The 23,644-nt window shown below is 43.7% G+C and overlaps 1 non-coding gene and 1 pseudogene across 1 annotated transcript; both read right to left on the bottom strand.

The window, feature by feature from the left end:
• Positions 1-241: 241 nt before the first annotated feature.
• On the bottom strand, positions 242-18,207 carry LOC135564847 (nucleolar protein 58-like; annotated as a pseudogene).
• On the bottom strand, positions 9,560-9,639 carry LOC135565004 (small nucleolar RNA SNORD11B). Its single transcript, XR_010461331.1, has one exon. It is a non-coding gene; the product is annotated as a small nucleolar RNA SNORD11B (small nucleolar RNA).
• Positions 18,208-23,644: the final 5,437 nt, after the last annotated feature.

Raw genomic sequence — 23,644 nt, 5'->3', positions numbered from 1 at the left:
TTAGTTGCGGTAATTTGCACATGTAGGAAGGGGTGAAGTGACTAAATGCGATATGTTAGTTTTGTATTTTGAATAAATGTACACATTTCTAAACTTGTTTAGCTTTGTCATTTGGGGGCATCGTGTGTAAATTGATGGGAAAAACTATTGAATCATGTTAGAATAAGGCTGTAACGTAACAAAAGGTGGACAAAGTCAAGGGGTCTGAATCCACCATAGCTGGAATGAAAGGAAATACCGCTGACTGAGAAAATGGATTTAATCACTTATGGACAAAGACAGCAGAAAAACCCATCTTTAAAAAAAGGCACATCGTTAAACCAGTGGAGGAAGGAAGTGTTTTAACATGGACATTGATATTGTAGACAGTCTATTGGGTCTTTAGTTGATTAGTAATAATAAGAGGTTACAGTAAACTAAAGGTTCATCTTAAACTCAAATCCACAGGAGGATTTATATCAAGTCTCATAACAGATCAGCTGCTGGTCTGAAATAACCTCCGTCTTCAGTTCTCTAGTCTTTAAACGGTCAGATACATCATCAAGTCTCATAACAGATCAGCTGCTGGTCTGAAATAACCTCCGTCTCCAGTTCTCTAGTCTTTAAACGGTCAGATACACGAGTCAGTCTGGCCCTGGTAGATACAACCACAACTAAAAGTTCTAATATAATACAGTTTCTCCCCAACCAGATTAATCTCCCTCTTCCTCCTTGACCTTTTTCTTCTTTTTCTTCTTCTTTGACGACTGTAAATCACAAGAAATAACAAATTAGTATGTTCGTTCAGGCAGAGCGGCTTAGATGAGCAGGAATATATATATTCTGGAGGCATGTCCCCATCAGCTACGTACTTCCTCTGTGGGAGAGACGGTCGCCTCCTCTTCCTCTTCCTTTACGTCCTCCTCGGCTTTCTTAGACTTCTTTTTCTTCTTCTTGGGAGTTTCTTCTGCTGCCGTTGAAGCCTCTGGTTCTGAATGAAAACAGAAAGCACCTTGAGACAACAGCACTTAACAGACGGCTGAGAACCTCATGATATGGATTGGGTTATAGAACAGGATGGATGGTGTGTTATAGAACAGGATGGATGGTGTGTTATAGAACAGGATGGATGGTGTATTATGGGTTGTGTTATATAACAGGATGGATGGTGTATTATAGAACAGGATGGATGGTGTATTATATAACAGGATGGATGGTGTATTATGGGTTGTGTTATATAACAGGATGGATGGATGGTATATTATGGGTTGTGTTATATAACAGGATGGATGGTGTATTATAGAACAGGATGGATGGTGTATTATGGGTTGTGTTATAGAACAGGATGGATGGTGTATTATGGGTTGTATTATATAACAGGATGGATGGTGTATTATGGGTTGTGTTATAGAACAGGATGGATGGTGTATTATGGGTTGTGTTATATAACAGGATGGATGGTGTATTATAGAACAGGATGGATGGTGTATTATATAACAGGATGGATGGTGTATTATGGGTTGTGTTATATAACAGGATGGATGGATGGTATATTATGGGTTGTGTTATATAACAGGATGGATGGTGTATTATGGGTTGTGTTATATAACAGGATGGATGGTGTATTATGGGTTGTGTTATAGAACAGGATGGATGGTGTATTATGGGTTGTGTTATACAACAGGATTATGGCTAAGAGTTACTCAACTGACCTTCCACAGGTTCTTTCTTGGGTTTCTTGGGTTTGACTGTCACCGGTGTGGCCACCTCTTCCTCCTCCACCTCCTCAAACTTCCTCTTCTTGGAAACAGAGGGGAGGGTGGAGTCTCCGGAGGGGTCGTACACCTTCACGTCACTACGGAGACATGACAGAACGTTAGTTAACAGCACAGTTGGTAATTAGCCAACGGTCGATTGATTGGTTTAACCTCTTCCTTCTACCCTCTACTTTTTTGAACATTCTGTTAAAAATCGCGCAACATTTCAGCGCCCTGCTACTCATGCCAGGAATATAGTATATGCATTTGCTTAGTCTGTGTGGATAGAAAACACTCAGACGTTTATAAAACTGGTTAAATCACTGCTGTGGCTTTACCAGAACGGTATTTACATCGAAAAGCACAGGAAAAACTGATCACTGAAAATGGGAAAATATATCCATGCGCTACTTGAACCCATTGATAAAGGTGAACCACAATTAATTGACTGAGGTTGCAGTACCTACAGCTTCCACACGGTGTCTAGAGTCTTGTCATTTCCCTTCGAGTTTTTTCTTGGTCAAACACAAGCTAATAATCTTTACATCGCCTCCTGATGAATTTTATCGCTTATTAACGTTTACTAATACCTAAAGTTGCATTACAAACGTATTTCGAAGTGTTTTGTGAAAGTTTATCGTCGACTTTTTGAATTTTAAAAAATGACGTTACGTTTTGAAAACGCTGTTTTTTTCGTTTATCACACAGTCTACATATAACGATATCTTGGCTTTATATGGACCGATTTAATCGAAATAAAGACCCAATAGTGTTTATGGGACATCTAGGAGTGCCAACAAAGAAGATGGTGAAAGGTAATGACTGTTTTCTATTTTATTGTGCGGTTTGTGTAACGCCGAAATGCTAATGATTTTGTTTACGTCCCCTGCGTGGCTTTTGTGTTGTAGTGTATTGGTGCATGCTATCAGATAATAGCTTCTCATGCTTTCGCCGAAAAGCATTTTAAAATCTGACTTGTTGCCTGGATTCACAACGAGTGTAGCTTTAATTCGATACCCTGCATGTGTATTTTAATGAACGTTTGAGTTTTAACTAATACTATTAGCATTTAGCGTAGCGCATTTGCATTTCCAGAGCTCTAGTTGGGACGCAAGCGTCTCAGGTAGAAGCAAGAGGTTAAAGGCTGTTGGTCGACCAAGAGGTTTTAGTCCAGCAGTAGCAAGTCAATTTATGGCACACGAGACACCTTTCTGATTCACAACCATCTCAGTGAAATGTTTGCGTTTGATTGTTAGTGTATATCAATTCCCATTACATATATCACCAGTACTACATTTACCCTTCATTCCTATCATTTACAATCTACAATGCTTGTTTGGTTATGGTCATTTCAGTTAACGCATTCAATATATCAGTCTTTCAGCATTCTCATTGTTGGAGTGGACACATTGTTTGCAGTGCACACAACCTATGCTACACTTGTGAGAGAAACTGTGTTTCTAGCATTTCATTTACCAGTTAATTTAGTCCTTATTCTGTTTGGCAGCGCTCCTGTCAATGTTGAGTAAGAACGCGAACGCATAGCAGTAGACCTATATGCTGCCTAGCCTGCGCGCCAATGTAGGCTTACAAATGTGCCCATCTGATAGTATTTCTGATGGGCTTAACGCACCACTACTAATGACCTGTGGAGCTTCTCAAAGTAATGCTTTGTCACCTCAAAACAGCAAGCAAACATACCGTTTTACCATCCATTGAGAATTACAAAAGTTCCTCAATGTATTTGAAAAATATTCCCAGCTCTCTCCTTTTTGACCACTCATGTCCTGCTCGGATCCAATGGAAACGTCATAAAATAAGGCTACCTGATTACTTCCTATCTCTTGATCAAATAGCCTACAGCTGTCTGTCCCGAGCTCACTGGCGGGGGAAACAGGGCACAGAATATTTTAAAATATTTCAAGCAAGCCCACCCCCCCCAGACCAAGTTGCGAGCATAGGGCCCCCAGACCAAGTTGCGAGCATAGGGCCTCCCCCAGACCAAGTTGCTAGCATAGGGCCCCCCCAGACCAAGTTGCTAGCATAGGGCCCCCCAGACCAAGTTGCGAGCATAGGCCCCCCAGACCAAGTTGATACATAGGGCCTCCTCCCCAGACCAAGTTGTGAGCATAGGGCCCCCCAGACCAAGTTGCGAGCATAGGGCCTCCCCCACAGACCAAGTTGAGAGCATAGGGCCTCCCCCAGACCAAGTTGAGAGCATAGGGCCCCCCAGACCAAGTTGCGAGCATAGCCCCCCCAGACCAAGTTGCGAGCATAGGGCCTCCCCCAGACCAAGTTAGAGCATAGGGCCCCCAGACCAAGTTGCGAGCATAGGGCCCCCTCCCCCAGACCAAGTTGCGAGCATAGGGCCCCCTCCCCCAGACCAAGTTGAGAGCATAGGGCCCCTCCCCCAGACCAAGTTGCGAGCATAGGGCCCCTCCCCCAGACCAAGTTGCGAGCATAGCCCCCAGACCAAGTTGCGAGCATAGGCCCCCCAGACCAAGTTGAGAGCATAGGGCCTCCCCCAGACCAAGTTGAGAGCATAGGGCCCCTCCCCCAGACCAAGTTGAGAGCATAGGGCCCCCTCCCCCAGACCAAGTTGAGAGCATAGGGCCCCCTCCCCCAGACCAAGTTGCGAGCATAGGGCCCCCTCCCCCAGACCAAGTTGCGAGCATAGGGCCCCTCCCCCCAGACCAAGTTCAGCATAGGCCCCCCCCCCCAGACCAAGTTATGGCATAGGGCCCCCTCCCCCAGACCAAGTTGCGAGCATAGGACCCCCCCAGACCAAGTTGCGAGCATAGGACCCCCAGACCAAGTTGTGAGCATAGGGCCTCCCCCAGACCAAGTTGAGAGCATAGGGCCTCCCCCAGACCAAGTTGAGAGCATAGGGCCTCCCCCAGACCAAGTTGAAAGCATAGGGCCTCCCCCAGACCAAGTTGAGAGCATAGGGCCTCCCCCAGACCAAGTTTGAGCATAGACCCCCAGACCAAGTTGCGAGCATAGGGGCCCCCAGACCAAGTTGCGAGCATAGGGCCCCCCAGACCAAGTTTGAGCATAGGGCCCCCAGACCAACCAGCATAGGGCCCCCCAGACCAAGTTTGCGAGCATAGGGACCCCCAGACCAAGTTGCGAGCATAGGGACCCCCAGACCAAGTAGGAGTTTAACTAAATCAGAGGACCGCCCCTGAGCCCAGTTATGGTCTGGTGTCCTGGGACAGGCCCTTTTCTGCTCTTCCGAATAAAACCCGGGTTTTCTATCACCAGACCAGCTCACCCCAATTACAAGATGGCTTAAGGTTGCAGACCAGCTTACCACAAGAGGGCCCAGGTTTGAGTAGAGACCATAAACCTAAGGTTTGAGTAGAGACCATAAACCTAAGGTTTGAGTAGAGACCATAAACCTAAGGTTTGAGTAGAGACCATAAACCTAAGGTTTGAGTAGATGGCTGAATCTTTTAACCATACCACGTGGTTAAACTCTTAAGACTATCGATACCGCCATTCTAACCACGACAGAGAGAGAGCGGACAAACTCTCTATCCTATAACGACATGAAGTAATGTCACTGAACCAGCCATTCTAACCACGACAGAGAGAGAGCGGACAAACTCTCCAACAGACAAGCGTTTCAACAGAGATACCGACGACACACTGAGCGTAAATATATATATTGATTGCAATAATTCCCGAATGAGCTTTCATATGTGAAGGATTGGCATTTCAATTGTTATAATTATCACTGTCTAACAAGCCGCTATTAGGGCACATCATCCTTTCTTTGGAAATATACTGCTCAAAAATATAAAGGGAACACTAAAATAACACATCCTAGATCTGAATGAATGAAATATTCTTATTAAATACTTTTTTCTTTACATAGTTGAATGTGCTGACAAATCACACAAATTATCAATGGAAATCAAATTGATCAAACCATGGCACATACCCCATATAATTTCTTTGGAAATATATCTATTTTGTATGTGTGACGCATTTCTGTGAATTACTTAGTAAATCAATTATTTTAAGACAATTGATGTATGGATGATTCAGTGAAGACTTTGTTCGTGCAGATAACCAACAATTTACGACGTTTGGAATGAGACTAATGTGAGGTAAATAATGAATTAATCAGAAGACTATGTGATCAGATATTATATTTCTGAAAGTTATATTAGGAAAATTATAACGTTGTAATCTGAATATTTTACTTGGTGCCCCGACTTCCTAGTTAATTACAGTTACATGATTAATCAGTTTAATCACGTAATAATAATTAGAGAGTTATTTGATAAATAAGTCATCAGTTTTAATTATGCCAAAGACACAACCAAGACTTGTTGTTGGGGACAGCCGGTGACGTTACCAGAGAGACGCGACAGAAGGTCAGTTACCAGAGAGACGCGACAGAAGGTCAGTTACCAGAGAGACGCGACAGAAGGTCAGTTACCAGAGAGACGCGACAGAAGGTCAGTTACCAGAGAGACGCGACAGAAGGTCAGTTACCAGAGAGACGCGACAGAAGGTCAGTTACCAGAGAGACGCGACAGAAGGTCAGTTACCAGAGAGACGCGACAGAAGGTCAGTTACCAGAGAGACGCGACAGAAGGTCAGTTACCAGAGAAACGCGACAGAAGGTCAGTTACCAGAGAGACGCGACAGAAGGTTAGTTACCAGAGAGACGCGACAGAAGGTCAGTTACCAGAGAGACGACAGAAGGTTAGTTACCAGAGAGAAGCGACAGAAGGTTAGTTACAGAGAGACGCGACAGAAGGTCAGTTACCAGAGAGACGCGACAGAAGGTTAGTTACCAGAGAGTTACCAGAGAGACGCGACAGAAGGTTAGTTTAGTTACCCAATACAGTAGTCTCCAGGGTTAACTCACCTCTTGTGTTGGTATTTGTCAGACTTCGCCATGGCTTTGCCTGTTCCACTGATTCTTCTGATCTGAAGGGATAAACCAGGGTCAGCACAATATTAGGGGACCGGTAGAGTAGGAGATGAGTAGGGGGCTAGCAGAGTAGGAGATGAGTAGGGGACTAGCAGAGTAGGTGACTAGCAGGATATCACTGTTTAACTTGACAAGGGTAGGGGGCAACATTCAGGAATTTAGGATGAAAAGCGTGCCCAAACTAAACTGCCTGCTACTCAGTCCCAGAAGCTAGGATATGCATAGATTTGGATAGAAAACCTTCAAAAGTTTCCAAAGTGGTTCAAATAATGTCTGAGTATAGCAGAACGGATTTGGCAGGTGAAAACCTGAGAAAAATCCACCCAGGAAGTAGATTTTTGTTTGTTTGTTCTAGTTCTCTATACAATGCCATTACAGTATCCGTTGACTTATGACTGTTGCTATGCAGTTCCTATGCCTTCCACGAGATGTCAGCAGTATTCAGAAATGGTTTCAGGTTTGTTATTCTGAAAAATGCGGGAGTAAGAGCAGTCTGAATGACTGGACCCTACAGTGTCAGAGCTTTTTCATGCTCAATCCCGAGAGCGTGCCTTTCTTGTTTACCTTTTATATTGACAACGTTATTGTCCGGTTTAAATATTATCAATTATTTAGGCTAAAAACAACCTGAGGATTGAATATAAAACATTGTTTGACATGTTTCTATGAACTTGACGGATACAATTAGGATATTTTGTCTGCCTGTTGTAACTGTTTGAGCCGTGGATTACTGAAGAAAACAAAACGGAGGTTTTGGATAGAGAGACTATCCAACAAAAGGAATATTTATTGAATAAATGAAAGTCTTAGTGAAACCATATGAAGATCAAAGGGGATTCATTTTCTCTCTATTTCTGACTTGTGTAACTCTGCTTGGCTGGTTACTGTTTTAATCTTAGTGAAACCATATGAAGATCAAAGGGATTCATTTTCTCTCTATTTCTGACTTGTGTAACTCTGCTTGGCTGGTTACTGTTTTAATCTTAGTGAAACCATATGAAGATAAAAAATGGGATTCATTTTCTCTCTATTTCTGACTTGTGTAACTCTGCTTAGCTGGTTACTGTTTTAATCTTAGTGAAACCATATGAAGATCAAAGGTCAGGGATTCATTTTCTCTCTATTTCTGACTTGTGTAACTCTGCTTAGCTGGTTACTGTTTTAATCTTAGTGAAACCATATGAAGATCAAAGGTCAGGGATTCATTTTCTCTCTATTTCTGACTTGTGTAACTCTGCTTAGCTGGTTACTGTTTTAATCTTAGTGAAACCATATGAAGATCAAAGGTCAGGGATTCATTTTCTCTCTATTTCTGACTTGTGTAACTCTGCTTAGCTGGTTACTGTTTTGTAATGATTTGTCTGCTGGGCGATGTTCTCAAATAATCACATTGGTATGCTTTACGCCGTAAAGACATTTTTGAAATCTGACACAATGGTTGGATTCAAGATTAGTTCATATTTAAAAACTATGTATAACACTTGTATGTTTTCAGATTTTTAAAATAATGAGTATTTCTGTTTTTGAATTTGAGCGCTCTGCAATTTCCCTGGATGTTGGCCAGGTGGGAGAGCTGATTAGCGTCACACCAACGTACACCTGTGAGGTTATTAATGCTCAGATGAGGTAGTGACTGAAAAGCATCAGGTAGTTTCAGGACTGTTGACATTAGTCATCATCACTGATTGGCATCTCATGTGGGCTGGTTGTTTTGGGCCTCTAGCAGTAAGGGGCAGAGAGAGAGCTGATTACTCCCTTCTCCTCTAGGTGGCGTAGTCTGGCCTCCAGATTGGCACGGTTCTCAACTCCCATCTCAGCGTTTGTGTCCTCTCCCAGGGTATCGTAGCGGATCGCCAGAGATGCTTTGGCTGCCAGCATCCTGGAGATCTGACAACAGTTGAGTGGAGAGAAAGAAGCATTTGACTAGAACATGACAGCAGTACTGTAGTGTGGAGAGACATTCTGATTAGAACTAGATCACACCTGGAACATGACAACAGTACTGTAGTGTGGAGAGACATTCTGATTAGATCACACCTGGAACATGACAACAGTACTGTAGTGTGGAGAGACATTCTGATTAGATCACACCTGGAACATGACAACAGTACTGTAGTGTGGAGAGACATTCTGATTAGAACTAGATCACACCTGGAACATGACAACAGTACTGTAGTGTGGAGAGACATTCTGATTAGAACTAGATCACACCTGGAACATGACAACAGTACTGTAGTGTGGAGAGACATTCTGATTAGAACTAGATCACACCTGGAACACGACAACAGTACTGTAGTGTGGAGAGACATTCTGATTAGAACTAGATCACACCTGGAACACGACAACAGTACTGTAGTGTGGAGAGACATTCTGATTAGAACTAGATCACACCTGGAACATGACAACAGTACTGTGGAGAGACATTCTGATTAGAACTAGATCACACCTGGAACACGACAACAGTACTGTAGTGTGGAGAGACATTCTGATTAGATCACACCTGGACACCTGGAACATGACAACAGTAGTGGAGAGACACTGATTAGTAGATCACACCTGGATGACAACAGTACTGTAGTGTGGAGAGACATTCTACTTCTAGTGATGGCTGGAACAAAAGCCTCACCTTGCCCTTGTTCTTGGCCGAGGTCTGTCCCACCAGAGAGGCGTGGTAGATGAGACCATATTTGGGCGTGTCTCTGCGCGTCTTCAGGGCTCTGAACAGGGCCTTCTCTGCTCCCAGGATCTGGACTGTGGAGGCCGGGTGCTTGGCCAGGTTCAACAGGGACCCTGTCAGAGAGAACCAGAGCATGTAGGAGCAGTTTGGGCGTTTCCAGCTGCCTACTACAGGTGTCCAGGTAAAAGGTTTTAATTCAAGCTCAGATGAGGTAGTGACTGAAAAGCATCAGGTTTCAGGATTGTGACATATAGTCATATTAATCACTGCTTGTTTTGTGTTGTGAATGATTCCTGCTGTGTGATTGGCCGTTAGATCATGACTCACCAGCGTGAGATGAGCTGTGCCCCTACCAGTTCCCCCACCATGACAGTCAGGTTGGGAGCGATAGCCATCATCCTGTTCTTCAGATAGTCGTACAGTTGGGTGCGGTACTCTGTAATCTCTATCACCTGGTCACACAGGTGCATGATGTTGCCGATGTCCTCCTCTGACACCTCCGTTCCCATGGAGATCTCTGCAGCCAGTTTGACCTCTGCCTCCACCTCCTCGGGAGATGCTCAGACAGGTCGGTGGTTGCCACGTTGGTACGGCGCCTATCTTCCGGACACTCTTGCAGTAGGCCAGGTTGTCAGTGATGATCTTCCCCACCTCAGGGAAGTGCCAGCCGTACCACTCCTACAGCGCATGATGTAGTTGTTGAGCTCCTTGTCCAGGTCATCCAGCAGAGCTGCACAGATCAAAACACTAGTTACACCTGTTACTGAGCTACAGACCATAATACTAGTTACACCTGTACTGAGCTACAGACCATAATACTAGTTACACCTGTTACTGAGCTACAGCCCATAATACTAGTTACACCTGCTACAGACCATAATACTAGTCACACCTGCTACTGAGCTACAGCCCATAATACTAGTTACCCCTGTTACTGAGCTACAGCCCATAATACTAGTTACACCTGTCTACAGACCATAATACTAGTCACACCTGTTACTGAGCTACAGACCATAATACTAGTTACACCTGTTACTGAGCTAGCCCATAATACTAGTTACACTGAGCTGTTACTAGTTACACCTGCTACAGACCATAATACTAGTTACACCTGTTACTGAGCTACAGCCCATAATACTAGTTACATACAGACTAGTTACACCTGTTACTGAGCTACAGACCATAATACTAGTTACACTGTTACTGAGCTACAGCCCATAATACTAGTTACACCTGTTACTGAGCTACAGCCCATAATACTACAGCCCATAATACTAGTTACACCTGTTACTGAGCTACAGCCCATAATACTAGTTACACCTGTTACTGAGCTACAGCCCATAATACTAGTTACACCTGTTACTGAGCTAGCTACAGCCCATAATACTAGTTACACCTGTCTACAGACCATAATACTAGTCACACCTGTCTCCAGACCATAATACTAGTTACACCTGTTACTCTCCAGACCATAATACAAGTTACACCTGTTACTGAGCTACAGACCATAATACTAGTTACACCTGTTACTGAGCTACAACCCATAATACTAGTTACACCTGTTACATCCCATAATACTAGTTACACCTCCAGACCATAATACTAGTCACACCTGTCTACAGACCATAATACTAGTTACACCTGTTACTGAGCTACAGCCCATAATACTAGTTACACCTGTTACTGAGCTACAACCCATAATACTAGTTACACCTGTCTACAGACCATAATACTAGTCACACCCGTCTACAGACCATAATACTAGTCACACCCGTCTACAGACCATAATACTAGTCACACCTGTCTACAGACCATAATACTAGTCACACCTGTTACTGAGCTACAGACCATAATACTAGTCACACCTGTTACTGAGCTACAGACCATAATACTAGTCACACCTGTTACTGAGCTACAGACCATAATACTAGTCACACCTGTCTACAGACCATAATACTAGTCACACCTGTCTACAGACCATAATACTAGTCACACCTGTTACTGAGCTACAGACCATAATACTAGTCACACCTGTTACTGAGCTACATCCCATAATACTAGTTCACACCTGTTACTGAGCTACAGACCATAATACTAGTTACACCTGTCTACAGACCATAATACTAGTTACACCTGTCTACAGACCATAATACTAGTCACACCTGTTACTGAGCTACAGACCATAATACTAGTCACACCTGTTACTGAGCTACAGACCATAATACTAGTCACACCTGTTGCTACAGCCCATAATACTAGTTACACCTGTCTACAGCCCATAATACTAGTCACACCTGTCTACAGACCATAATACTAGTCACACCTGTCTACAGACCATAATACTAGTCACACCTGTCTACAGACCATAATACTAGTCACACCTGTCTACAGACCATAATACTAGTCACACCTGTCTACAGACCATAATACTAGTCACACCTGTCTACAGACCATAATACTAGTCACACCTGTCTACAGACCATAATACTAGTCACACCTGTTACTGAGCTACAGACCATAATACTAGTCACACCTGTTACTGAGCTACAGACCATAATACTAGTCACACCTGTTACTGAGCTACAGACCATAATACTAGTTACACCTGTTACTGAGCTACAGCCCATAATACTAGTTACACCTGTTCTACAGCCCATAATACTAGTTACACCTGCTACTGAGCTACAGCCCATAATACTAGTTACACCTGTTACTGAGCTACAGCCCATAATACTAGTTACACCTGTTACTGAGCTACAGACCATAATACTAGTTACACCTGTTACTGAGCTACAACCCATAATACTAGTTACACCTGCTACAGACCATAATACTAGTCACACCTGTTCTGAGCTACAGACCATAATACTAGTCACACCTGTCTACAGACCATAATACTAGTTACACCTGTTACTGAGCTACAGCCCATAATACTAGTTACACCTGTTACTGAGCTACAACCCATAATACTAGTTACACCTGTCTACAGACCATAATACTAGTCACACCTGTTACTGAGCTACAGACCATAATACTAGTCACACCTGTCTACAGACCATAATACTAGTCACACCTGTTACTGAGCTACAGACCATAATACTAGTCACACCTGTTACTGAGCTACAGACCATAATACTAGTCACACCTGTTACTGAGCTACAGACCATAATACTAGTCACACCTGTCTACATCCCATAATACTAGTTCACACCTGTCTACAGACCATAATACTAGTCACACCTGTTACTGAGCTACAGACCATAATACTAGTTACACCTGTCTACAGACCATAATACTAGTCACACCTGTCTACAGACCATAATGAACTAGTCACACCTGTTACAGACCATAATACTAGTCACACCTGTCTACAGACCATAATACTAGTCACACCTGTTACATGAGCCAGTACCATAATACTAGTCTACAGACCATAATACTAGTCACACCTGTCTACAGACCATAATACTAGTCACACCTGTCTACAGACCATAATACTAGTCACACCTGTCTACAGACCATAATACTAGTCACACCTGTCTACAGACCATAATACTAGTCACACCTGTCTACAGACCATAATACTAGTCACACCTGTCTACAGACCATAATACTAGTCACACCTGTCTACAGACCATAATACTAGTCACACCTGTATACAGACCATAATACTAGTCACACCTGTCTACAGACCATAATACTAGTCACACCTGTCTACAGACCATAATACTAGTCACACCTGTCTACAGACCATAATACTAGTTACACCTGTTCTCTACAGCCCATAATACTAGTCACACCTGTTACAGCTACAGACCATAATACTAGTTACACCTGTTCTGACAGAGCCCATAATACTAGTTACACTGAGCTACAGACCATAATACTAGTCACACCTGTTACTGAGCTACAGACCATAATACTAGTCACACCTGTTACTGAGCTACAGACCATAATACTAGTTACACCTGTTACTGAGCTACAGACCATAATACTAGTCACACCTGTTACTGAGCTACAGACCATAATACTAGTTACACCTGTCTACAGACCATAATACTGAGCTACAGACCATAATACTAGTTACACCTGTCTACAGACCCATAATACTAGTCACAGTCTACAACCCATAATACTAGTTACACCTGTCTACAGACCATAATACTAGTCACACCTGTCTCCAGACCATAATACTAGTCACACCTGTCTACAGACCATAATACTAGTTACACCTGTTACTGAGCTACAGCCCATAATACTAGTTACACCTGTTACTCTACAGCCCATAATACTAGTTACACTGTCTACAGACCATAATACTCTACAGACCATAATACTAGTCACACCTGTCTACAGACCATAATACTAGTCACACCTGTTACTGAGCTACAGACCATAATACTAGTCACACCTGTCTACAGACCATAATACTAGTCACACCTGTTACTCTACAGACCATAATACTAGTCACACCTGTCTACAGACCATAATACTAGTCACACCTGTCTACAGACCATAATACTAGTCACACCTGTCTACAGACCATAATACTAGTCACACCTGTTACCTGAGCTACAGACCATAATACTAGTCACACCTGTCTACAGACCATAATACTAGTCACACCTGTCTACAGACCATAATACTAGTCACACCTGTCTACAGACCATAATACTAGTCACACCTACAGACCATAATACTAGTCACACCTGCTACAGACCATAATACTAGTCACACCTGTCTACAGACCATAATACTAGTCACACCTGTCTACAGACCATAATACTAGTCACACCTGTCTACAGACCATAATACTAGTCACACCTGTCTCCAGACCATAATACTAGTCACACCTGTCTCCAGACCATAATACTAGTCACACCTGTCTCCAGACCATAATACTAGTCACACCTGTTACTGAGCTACAGCCCATAATACTAGTCACACCTGTCTACAGCCCATAATACTAGTCACATCCGTCTCCAGACCATAATACTAGTCACACCTGTCTACAGACCATAATACTAGTCACACCTGTTACTGAGCTACAGACCATAATACTAGTCACACCTGTTACTGAGCTACAGACCATAATACTAGTTACACCTGTTACTGAGCTACAGACCATAATACTAGTCACACCTACAGACCAGTTACACTGTTACTGAGCTACAGACCATAATACTAGTCACACCTGTTACTGAGCTACAGACCATAATACTAGTTACACCTGTTACTGAGCTACAGACCATAATACTAGTTACACCTGTTACTGAGCTACAGACCATAATACTAGTCACACCTGTCTACAGACCATAATACTAGTCACACCTGTTACTGAGCTACAGACCATAATACTAGTCACACCTGTTACTGAGCTACAGACCATAATACTAGTCACACCTGTTACTGAGCTACAGACCATAATACTAGTTACACCTGTTACTGAGCTACAGACCATAATACTAGTTACACCTGTTACTGAGCTACAGCCCATAATACTAGTTACACCTGTTACTGAGCTACAGACCATAATACTATTATGTTGTCCCTTTACATGGACAGAGGACAGGGATGAGCAACAGGCTTCCACTGGCCCACCTCCTAGCTAGGCCCGCGGACCCACATCCCTGTACTGGGAGAGAACTCACCTCATTGGCCTGTTACTGGCTCAGCCTCGACTAATACTAACCAATCACAGTAGTCGAGTTACACCAGGGCTCATTGATCAGTCATCTTATAAAAACTGCACTAATGTGCAGTTGTTGTACCAGGAGAAATGAACGCTAAAAAGTAATTCTCTTCACTGTCACGCGAGGGGGCCGCTAAAATGTTTTGCTTGCAAGGTACTAGTACTGATGTGAGATGTGTTGCGGCCCCTCGTGAGGTTTTTGTGGCCCCCACCCCCATCAAAGATGCCCATCCCTGGTCTAAGAGGAGGTACTTACAGATAGCTTGAACGATCATGGTATCCACTTTGTCAGGGCTGAACTTCAGCTTGTAGCGGGACAAACTGAGGAAACAGAAACAGGTCAGGATCTGCCATAGCAGCCTTTCAGGTCTTCTATGAATACGACAGAGGGAGGTGCTGCCTCAGGGTAGTGACGAATGCTGAGAAATCCACACCAGGTTTCAGACAGCATGATATAATCATCGGCAACACACACTACATATTGATGTGAGTCAATTATAAAGTGTTTGTAATGAGGTCTTTTGTTATAAGACCAGTTGGCGCCATTTAATGGGATCCTAATAAATCCAAAACACCAAGCGTTGTCTGTGTTCCACCCTACCTGTGAGCCAGTCCCAGAGACATGGCGCTGATCTCCCGGGGCAGCCCAGTGATCAGGGACTCCATCTGTGTCCTGATGCCTCTCATCAGCTCTGCCACCGCAATACTGTGGACACAGCTCAGGTTCATACTTCTCCTTGATGACGCCCCCCCAGCTTAGCGTCGCTGATGGCCAGCTGTTCATGAGCTTCTTTAGCCACCACTTTCTTCAGGACCTTCTTCAGACTCTTCCCCATCTTCCCTTCCGTCATGGCCGTGGCCGCTGGACACAGGAGATATAGTTACAACATGAGGACAGGAGAGACGTGTACACGCTACAGCACTCGGGAGTCTAGTTCTGTGAGCTCGTGTGGTCTACCTTGCGGGACGTTGCGGCTGAGCCGTTGTTGCTCCTAGACGTTTCCACTTCACAATAACAGCGCTTAGTTAACCGGGACAACTCTAGTAAGGCAGAAATTAATATGCAATTAGAGATACTGGGGTGCAAAGGAGCAAGATAAATAAATACAGTATGGGGATGAGGTAGGTAGCTGTTTACAGATGGGCTGTGTTCAGGTGCAGTGATCTGTGAGCTGCTCTGACGGCAATGTTTGTCTATGGAGATTGCATGGCTGTGTGCTCGATTTTATAAACCTGTCAGCAACGGATGTGGCTAAAATAACCGAATCCACTAATTTGACAGGGTGTCCACATACACTACATATACAAACGACTGTTATAGTTCCAACATTTAGACACGGGACATTAGTAATATGCATCTAATGTAGACTCAACATTGTTAGGGGGTGAGTTCAACAACCGGCTGCTGTCAGTGTTTGTTATGATGGTTAAGGTTAGCTGTGGTCTCAGCTGTAGTGAGGAATACTGCTGAACACCTAAAGGCTTCTGCATGCTTCCCATCCCAAACAGTTGGGGTTAGTTAGTGCATATCTTCAGAAGCGTGTTTGTTTGGTCTTCGGTCAGGTGTTTTCCCCGGATGTTTGGGGCGGCAGGGTGGTCTAGCGGTTAGAGCGTTGGACTGGTAACCGGAAGGTTGCAAGTTCAAACCCCCGAACTGACAAGGTACAAATCTGTCGTTCTGCCCCTGAACAGGCAGTTAACCCACTGTTCCTAGGCCGTCATTGAAAATAAGAATTTGTTCTTAACCGACTTGCCTAGTTAAATAAAAAATAAAATAAAAACTTCAACGATACTCGTTTTCCATGCACATTTTCAAACTTCATAAATACTGCACAGCTTACGTAGATTTAAAATTGTAAAAATAAGGAAAAAAATATGCCATTTCTTGAGCCATCTTCAATTATTTCTGACTAGTTTGAGGAAGTGTATACTGGCTATGGCTTCTCAAGTTGGACAAACACTACTATTGCCGCTTTTCTCATTTTTCAAGCAACGGTCTTTTAATTAAGGGAGTATGTGAACACGCTGTTGGTTCACCTAGCTGAAGCATGCAGAAGCCTTGACTGACAGCCCTTGTGCACTAACTGGTAAACTATAGTGAGCAACAACAGGGAGGTGTTGAAGTATTCTGTCTACCTGCCAAGGCCTCTGTTGTGTCCTGGAATTTCTCAAAGTGCTTCAACTTCACTCTGGAAGGAGAAATGGTGGCGACATGTTATTTGTCAACTCCAGAAACATGTTCCTTATGCTGATAATGTGTAATACTACTGTTCATTGACAACGTATTCCCCTCTAAACACTCCTCTCTCCAGACATAACTCACACTTTGTTGGCCTTCTCCGGAGTTTCGAACTCCTTCCATAAACTGTCCACCTCTTGGAGCTTTGACTCATCGAGGACCTGAAACAAAAAAAGGTTTAAAGTTCTATCAAGTACACGGGCATACCATACATTAATTGCATTAACTCAACTCGGTTTACATGTGTTGTCATTAAAACCCGTCTGTAATGTGTGACAAGAAAGCCAGCACGCGGTCCCTCCAAAGTACCACGCACCAGTTATGCTAACTTGGAAGAGAAGCCTATTTGAAATGTTGGGTAAACATTGGCAACAAATAAATTATTTAACTTCGAAAATAGAACGGGTTGAAATAGTTGCATAATTACTAAAGCCAAGTCCAAGGTAGCAAAGTATCTGTATATCCAGCAGATCTAGGTAACTTGCCACATGCAACGTGGTTGCTTAACTGCAGCGTGTTGAATGAGAAGGCCTCGTTGCGGTAAAGGTTTGCATGCGAGAACTACCACGACGACCTAAATAGAGAAGCCATGTGTACTATAAACAATGTTAAACAGGTCTTGACATTGAAATACTTTGTATTTTAATACAATATCTAGCTACTCAGGAAAACAAGGTATTTAGCTAGCTACACCGCGAACCCGGTTCAATGATTGAAAATTGTCATGCACCCATCTAAAATTATTAGAATATAACTTTAGCTAAATACTCACTTTAAATATTGCATAACCAGCAGCGGTTTCAAATAAAACAAGCATCTCTGACGCTTTTTCACCAAGTTTAAACCCGAAACAAACTTATCTCCTAGAAAGCCTTCGCTAGTCGCAGTTCCAACGGAATGTGTTCCACGCGGTGATCTGTGTGCCTCACCCGGAAGCACGTCCTCTCTCTAACATCGCGAGAAGTGGCAGAGTGAACTATTTGGAGACAAACAAATCCGACGAGAACATTTTGGTCGCGAATCGCGTACACGTATTTTGCAGTTGTTATCGCGCTTATGTTCCTAGCGCCAACAGTGCATGTTCCTTCCATACAGTAAAACCTTGCAGTACAAAACGATACACGCAAATCCCCCCAAAGTAAGACAGGAATTAATCCAAAATAAAAAACGTATAAATAAAAGTTTACTGTCACACACCAGTTAGTTGTTTTACAGGGTCAGCTATGGTAGTAATTTTGCACGCCCAATTTTTCAGTTTTTGATTTGTTAAAAAAGTTTGAAATATCCAATAAATGTCGTTCCACTTCATGATTGTGTCCCACTTGTTGTTGATTCTTCACAAAAAAATACTGTTTTATATCTTTATTTTTGAAGCCTGAAATGTGGCAAAAGGTCGCAAAGTTCAAGGGGGCCGAATACTTTCGCAAGGCACTGTAGCTAATAAAAAATACATAGTATAAAATCGGTGACTCATTTTTATATTTATCCTGATACCAGATTTGAATTTACGCAACCCTAACAGTGTCTGGCTAGACTGTAAACTCTCCTTCCAGACTCATATCAAACATCTCCAATCCAAAATCAAATCTAGAGTCTGCTTTCTATTCCGCAACAAAGCCTCCTTCACTCACACCGCCAAACTTACCCTAGTAAAACTGACTATCTTACCGATCCTCGACTTCGGCGATGTCATCTACAAAATAGCTTCCAATACTCTACTCAGCAAACTGGATGCAGTTTATCACAGTGCCATCCGTTTTGTTACTAAAGCACCTTATACCACCCACCACTGCGACTTGTATGCTCTAGTCGGCTGGCCCTCGCTACATGTTCGTCGCCAGACCCACTGGCTCCAGGTCATCTACAAGTCCATGCTAGGTAAAGCTCTGCCTTCTCAGTTCACTGGTCACAATGGCAACACCCACCCGTAGCACGCGCTCCAGCAGGTGTATCTCACTGATCATCCCTAAAGCCAAAACCTAATTTGGCCGCCTTTCGTTCCAGTACTCTGCTGCCTGTGACTGGAACGAATTGCAAAAATCGCTGAAGTTGGAGACTTTTATCTCCCTCACCAACTTTAAACATCTGCTATCTGAGCAGCTAACCGATCGCTGCAGCTGTACATAGTCTATCGGTAAATAGCCCACCCAAGTTACCTACCTCATCCCCATAGTGTTTTTATTTTATTTACTTTTCTGCTCTTTTGCACACCAATATCTCTACCTGTACATGACCATCTGATCATTTATCACTCCAGTGTTAATCTGCAAAATTGTAATTATTCGCCTACCTCCTCATGCCTTTTGCACACAATGTATAAAGATTCTTTTTTTTCTACTGTGTTATTGACTTGTTAATTGTTTACTCCATGTGTAACTCTGTGTTGTCTGTTCACACTGCTATGCTTTATCTTGGCCAGGTCGCAGTTGCAAATGAGAACTTGTTCTCAACAAGCCTACCTGGTTAAATAAAGGCGAAATAAAATAAAAAGTGAGTAAAACGGTATGTAAATCTTATTAAAGAGACCAATGTACAATCACTATGTACATAGGGCAGATATAATTCTACATGAGTTAGTTTTCATAAACTACACGAGTTATGGTAAATTTTCATTATGCCTAAATCGTTGTTACTTCAAATAATGATATTATTGAATTGTTTTGGTTTTTTGTAAACGAGCGGATATGACGTTCAGTCTGGTGAACACGCTTTGCAGATGTAAACTTGTGGCGTTCATGTGCCAATCGGAACTAGGAAACTCAGAAATGTCCGACTTGCTGACTGGTTGAAAGCGGCACGTGTACATAAGTACAACCAATACGTGCATATTCGGAAATTTCAGTGTTTCCTAGTTACGACTATCACGTGAACGCGGCAACGGGAGCAGAAACACACATGTGTTGTAGCGGTTCTTATTATACCTCCGCGGTCGTAGCTGGACAAACATTTATACAAACGAATTGAATCCACATAACATTGAAGAAGAGGCGCCACCTACATCATGAATGATTTTGGAAGCTACCCTCCGCCGAACTTTGTCTCTCCTCCTCCGGGTTCGATGGTGAGTCCGCCAACGTTCCTTCCACCTCCGAGCAACTTCCAGCCCGGTATGTGGAACTGGTACGAGCCACCGTCCGAGCCGTGGAGATACAACGGCCAGGGAGAACACTGGAACTGCGGCCCCGGACCAGGTCGACCCAGAGGCTCATATGGTGAGTATTATACTAACTAGGAGAGTTATGGTTCTAGCAGCGGCCTGGTAAAGAGGCTTCTTTGCACGGTCCCTAGGTTGACACGTGCCTGGCTGAGAGCCCCTGGTGGACTACTATGACCTATACCAATCAGGTCTGTTGAAGTAAACCCTCATGACGCCAGTTAGTGGAGTAGGTCAGTAGGGCTGACCAAGCTTGGCACCCTGTAATTTATTTATTTATTTTTATTTCACCTTTATTTAACCAGGTAGGCTAGTTGAGAACAAGTTCTCATTTGCAACTGCGACCTGGCCAAGATAAAGCATAGCAGTGTGAACAGACAACACAGAGTTACACATGGAGTAAACAATTAACAAGTCAATAACACAGTAGAAAAAAAAGGGGAGTCTATATACAATGTGTGCAAAAGGCATGAGGAGGTAGGCAAATAATACAATTTTGCAGATTAACACTGGGGTGATAAATGATCAGATGGTCATGTACAGGTAGAGATATTGGTGTGCAAAAGAGCAGAAAAGTAAATAAATAAAAACAAAGCTTTAAAGCTTTAGGGATGATCAGTGAGATACACCTACTGGAGCGCGTGCTACGGATGGGTGTTGCCATCGTGACCAGTGAACTGAGAAGGCGGAGCTTTACCTAGTAATGTACATATCATTTGGGCAGAGGAGATACTGGTTCACTTCTGGGTTGAACCAGTATCTGGGCAGAGAGATGCTGGTTCACGTCTAGGTTGAACCAGTATCTAGAGGAATGCTGGTTACTTCTGGGTTGAACCAGTATCTGGGCAGAGGAGATGCTGGTTCACGTCTGGGTTGAACCAGTATCTGGGCAGAGGAGATGCTGGTTCACGTCTGGGTTGAACCAGTATCTGGGCAGAGGAGATGCTAGTTCACGTCTGGGTTGAACCAGTATCTGGGCAGAGGAGATGCTGGTTCACGTCTGGGTTGAACCAGTATCTGGGCAGAGGAGATGCTGGTTCACGTCTGGGTTGAACCAGTATCTGGGCAGAGGAGATCCTGCATCATTATTAACAGAACAGAAGTGTCAGATTGGTGATGACTGAACTGCACCCAGCAGAAGGTCGGCAAGTCATAATATTGTTGTTTTGACCTTTGACCCACAGGCCAGAACTTCCATCTACGTGGACACGGAGGCGGAAGGCAGGACTATGGTCGTCCCAACAACCGTGGGAAAAGGTAGTAAATCCACCATCAAACCAAAAGCCAGGTCTCTGATATATATTTTTTATTTTATTGCACCTTTATTTAAAACCAGCTAGGCCAGTTGAGAACAAGTTCTCATTTGCAATTAAGACCTGGCCAAGATAACGCAAAGCAGTGTGACACAAACAACAACAGAGAGTTACACATGGAGTAAAACAATAAACAAGCCATTAACACTGGTAACTGCAAAAATAATGATAACACTGGAGTAAATGAGGGATACAAAGTACACCGAGTGCATAAGACATGAAGAACTCTTCTCTAATATTGAGTTGCAACCCCCCCCCCCCCTCAGAACAGCCTCAGTTGGTCAAAAGCATTCCACAGGGATGCTGACCCATGTTGACTCCAATGCTACCCATAGATGTCAAGTTGGGTGGTGGACCAGTTCTTTAAATACACAGGAAACGGTTGAGTGTGAAAAACCCGGCAGCGTTGCAGTTCTTGACACCAACCTGTGCGCCTGGCACTGACTGTTTTGTCTTGCCCCGTTCACCCTCTGAAAAGCACACATACACAATCCATGTCTCAAGGCTTAAAATCTCCTTTAACCTAGTCTCCTCCCCTTCATCTTTAACCTAGTCTCCTCCCTTCATCTTTAACCAGTCTCCTCCCCTTCATCTTTAACCGTCTCCCCCTTCATCTTTAACCCGTCTCCCTCCCCTTCATCTTTAACCTGGTCTCCACCCCTTCATCTTTAACCTGGTCTCACCCCTTCATCTTTAACCTGGTCTCTCCCCCTTCATCTTTAACCTAGTCTCCCCTTCATCTTTAACCTAGTCTCCCCCCTTCATCTTTAACCTGGTCTCCCCCTTCATCTTTAACCTGGTCTCCTCCCCTTCATCTTTAACCTGGTCTCCTCCCTTCATCTTTTAACCTGGTCTCCTCCCTTCATCTTTTAACCTGGTCTCCTCCCCTTCATCTTTAACCTGGTCTCCTCCCTTCATCTTTAACCTGGTCTCCTCCCCTTCATCTTTAACCTGGTCTCCTCCCCTTCATCTTTAACCTGGTCTCCTCCCCTTCATCTTTAACCCATCTCCTCCCCTTCATCTTTAACCCATCTCCTCCCCTTCATCTTTAACCTTCATCTTTAACCCATCTCCTCCCCTTCATCTTTAACCCTTCATCTTTAACCCATCTCCTCCCCTTCATCTTTAACCCTTCATCTTTAACCCATCTCCTCCCCTTCATCTTTAACCCTGACTCCTCCCTTCATCTTTAACCTGACTCCTCCCCTTCATCTTTAACCAGGTCTCCTCCCCTTCATCTTTAACCCGGTCTCCTCCCTTCATCTTTAACCACTCCCCTTCATCTCCTTCATCCCTTCATCTTTAACCCGGTCTCCTCCTTCATCTTTAACCGGTCTCCTCCCTTCATCTTTAACCCGGTCTCCTCCCCTTCATCTTTAACCCGGGTCTCCCTCCCCTTCATCTTTAACCCGGTCTCCTCCCTTCTTCATCTTTGAATCTGTCTCCTCCTTCATCTTTAACCCGGTCTCCTCCTTCATCTTTAACCCGGTCTCCTCTCATCTTTAACCCGGTCTCTCCTCATCTTTTAACCCGGTCTCTCCCCTTCATCTTTAACCCGGGTCTCTCCTTCATCTTTAACCCAGTCTCCCCTTCATCTTTAACCCGGTCTCTCCCCTTCATCTTTAACCGGTCTCTCCTTCATCTTTAACCCGGTCTCCTCCCCTTCATCTTTAACCCGGTTCTCCTCTTCATCTTTAACTGTCTTCCTCCTTCATCTTTAACCCGGTCTCCTCCCCTTCATCTTTAACCTGGTCTCCTCCCTTCATCTTTAACCCGGTCTCCTCCCCTTCATCTTTAACCTGGTCTCTCCCCTTCATCTTTAACGGTCTCCTCCCCTTCATCTTTAACCCGGTCTCTCCCCTTCATCTTTAACCCGGTCTCC

Source organism: Oncorhynchus nerka, linkage group LG26 (assembly GCF_034236695.1).
Source record: "Oncorhynchus nerka isolate Pitt River linkage group LG26, Oner_Uvic_2.0, whole genome shotgun sequence".
In the NCBI taxonomy this organism is placed as follows: domain Eukaryota; kingdom Metazoa; phylum Chordata; class Actinopteri; order Salmoniformes; family Salmonidae; genus Oncorhynchus; species Oncorhynchus nerka.
The sequence above is the reverse complement of the archived record's forward strand: the minus strand, read 5'-3'. Positions and strand labels throughout refer to the sequence as shown.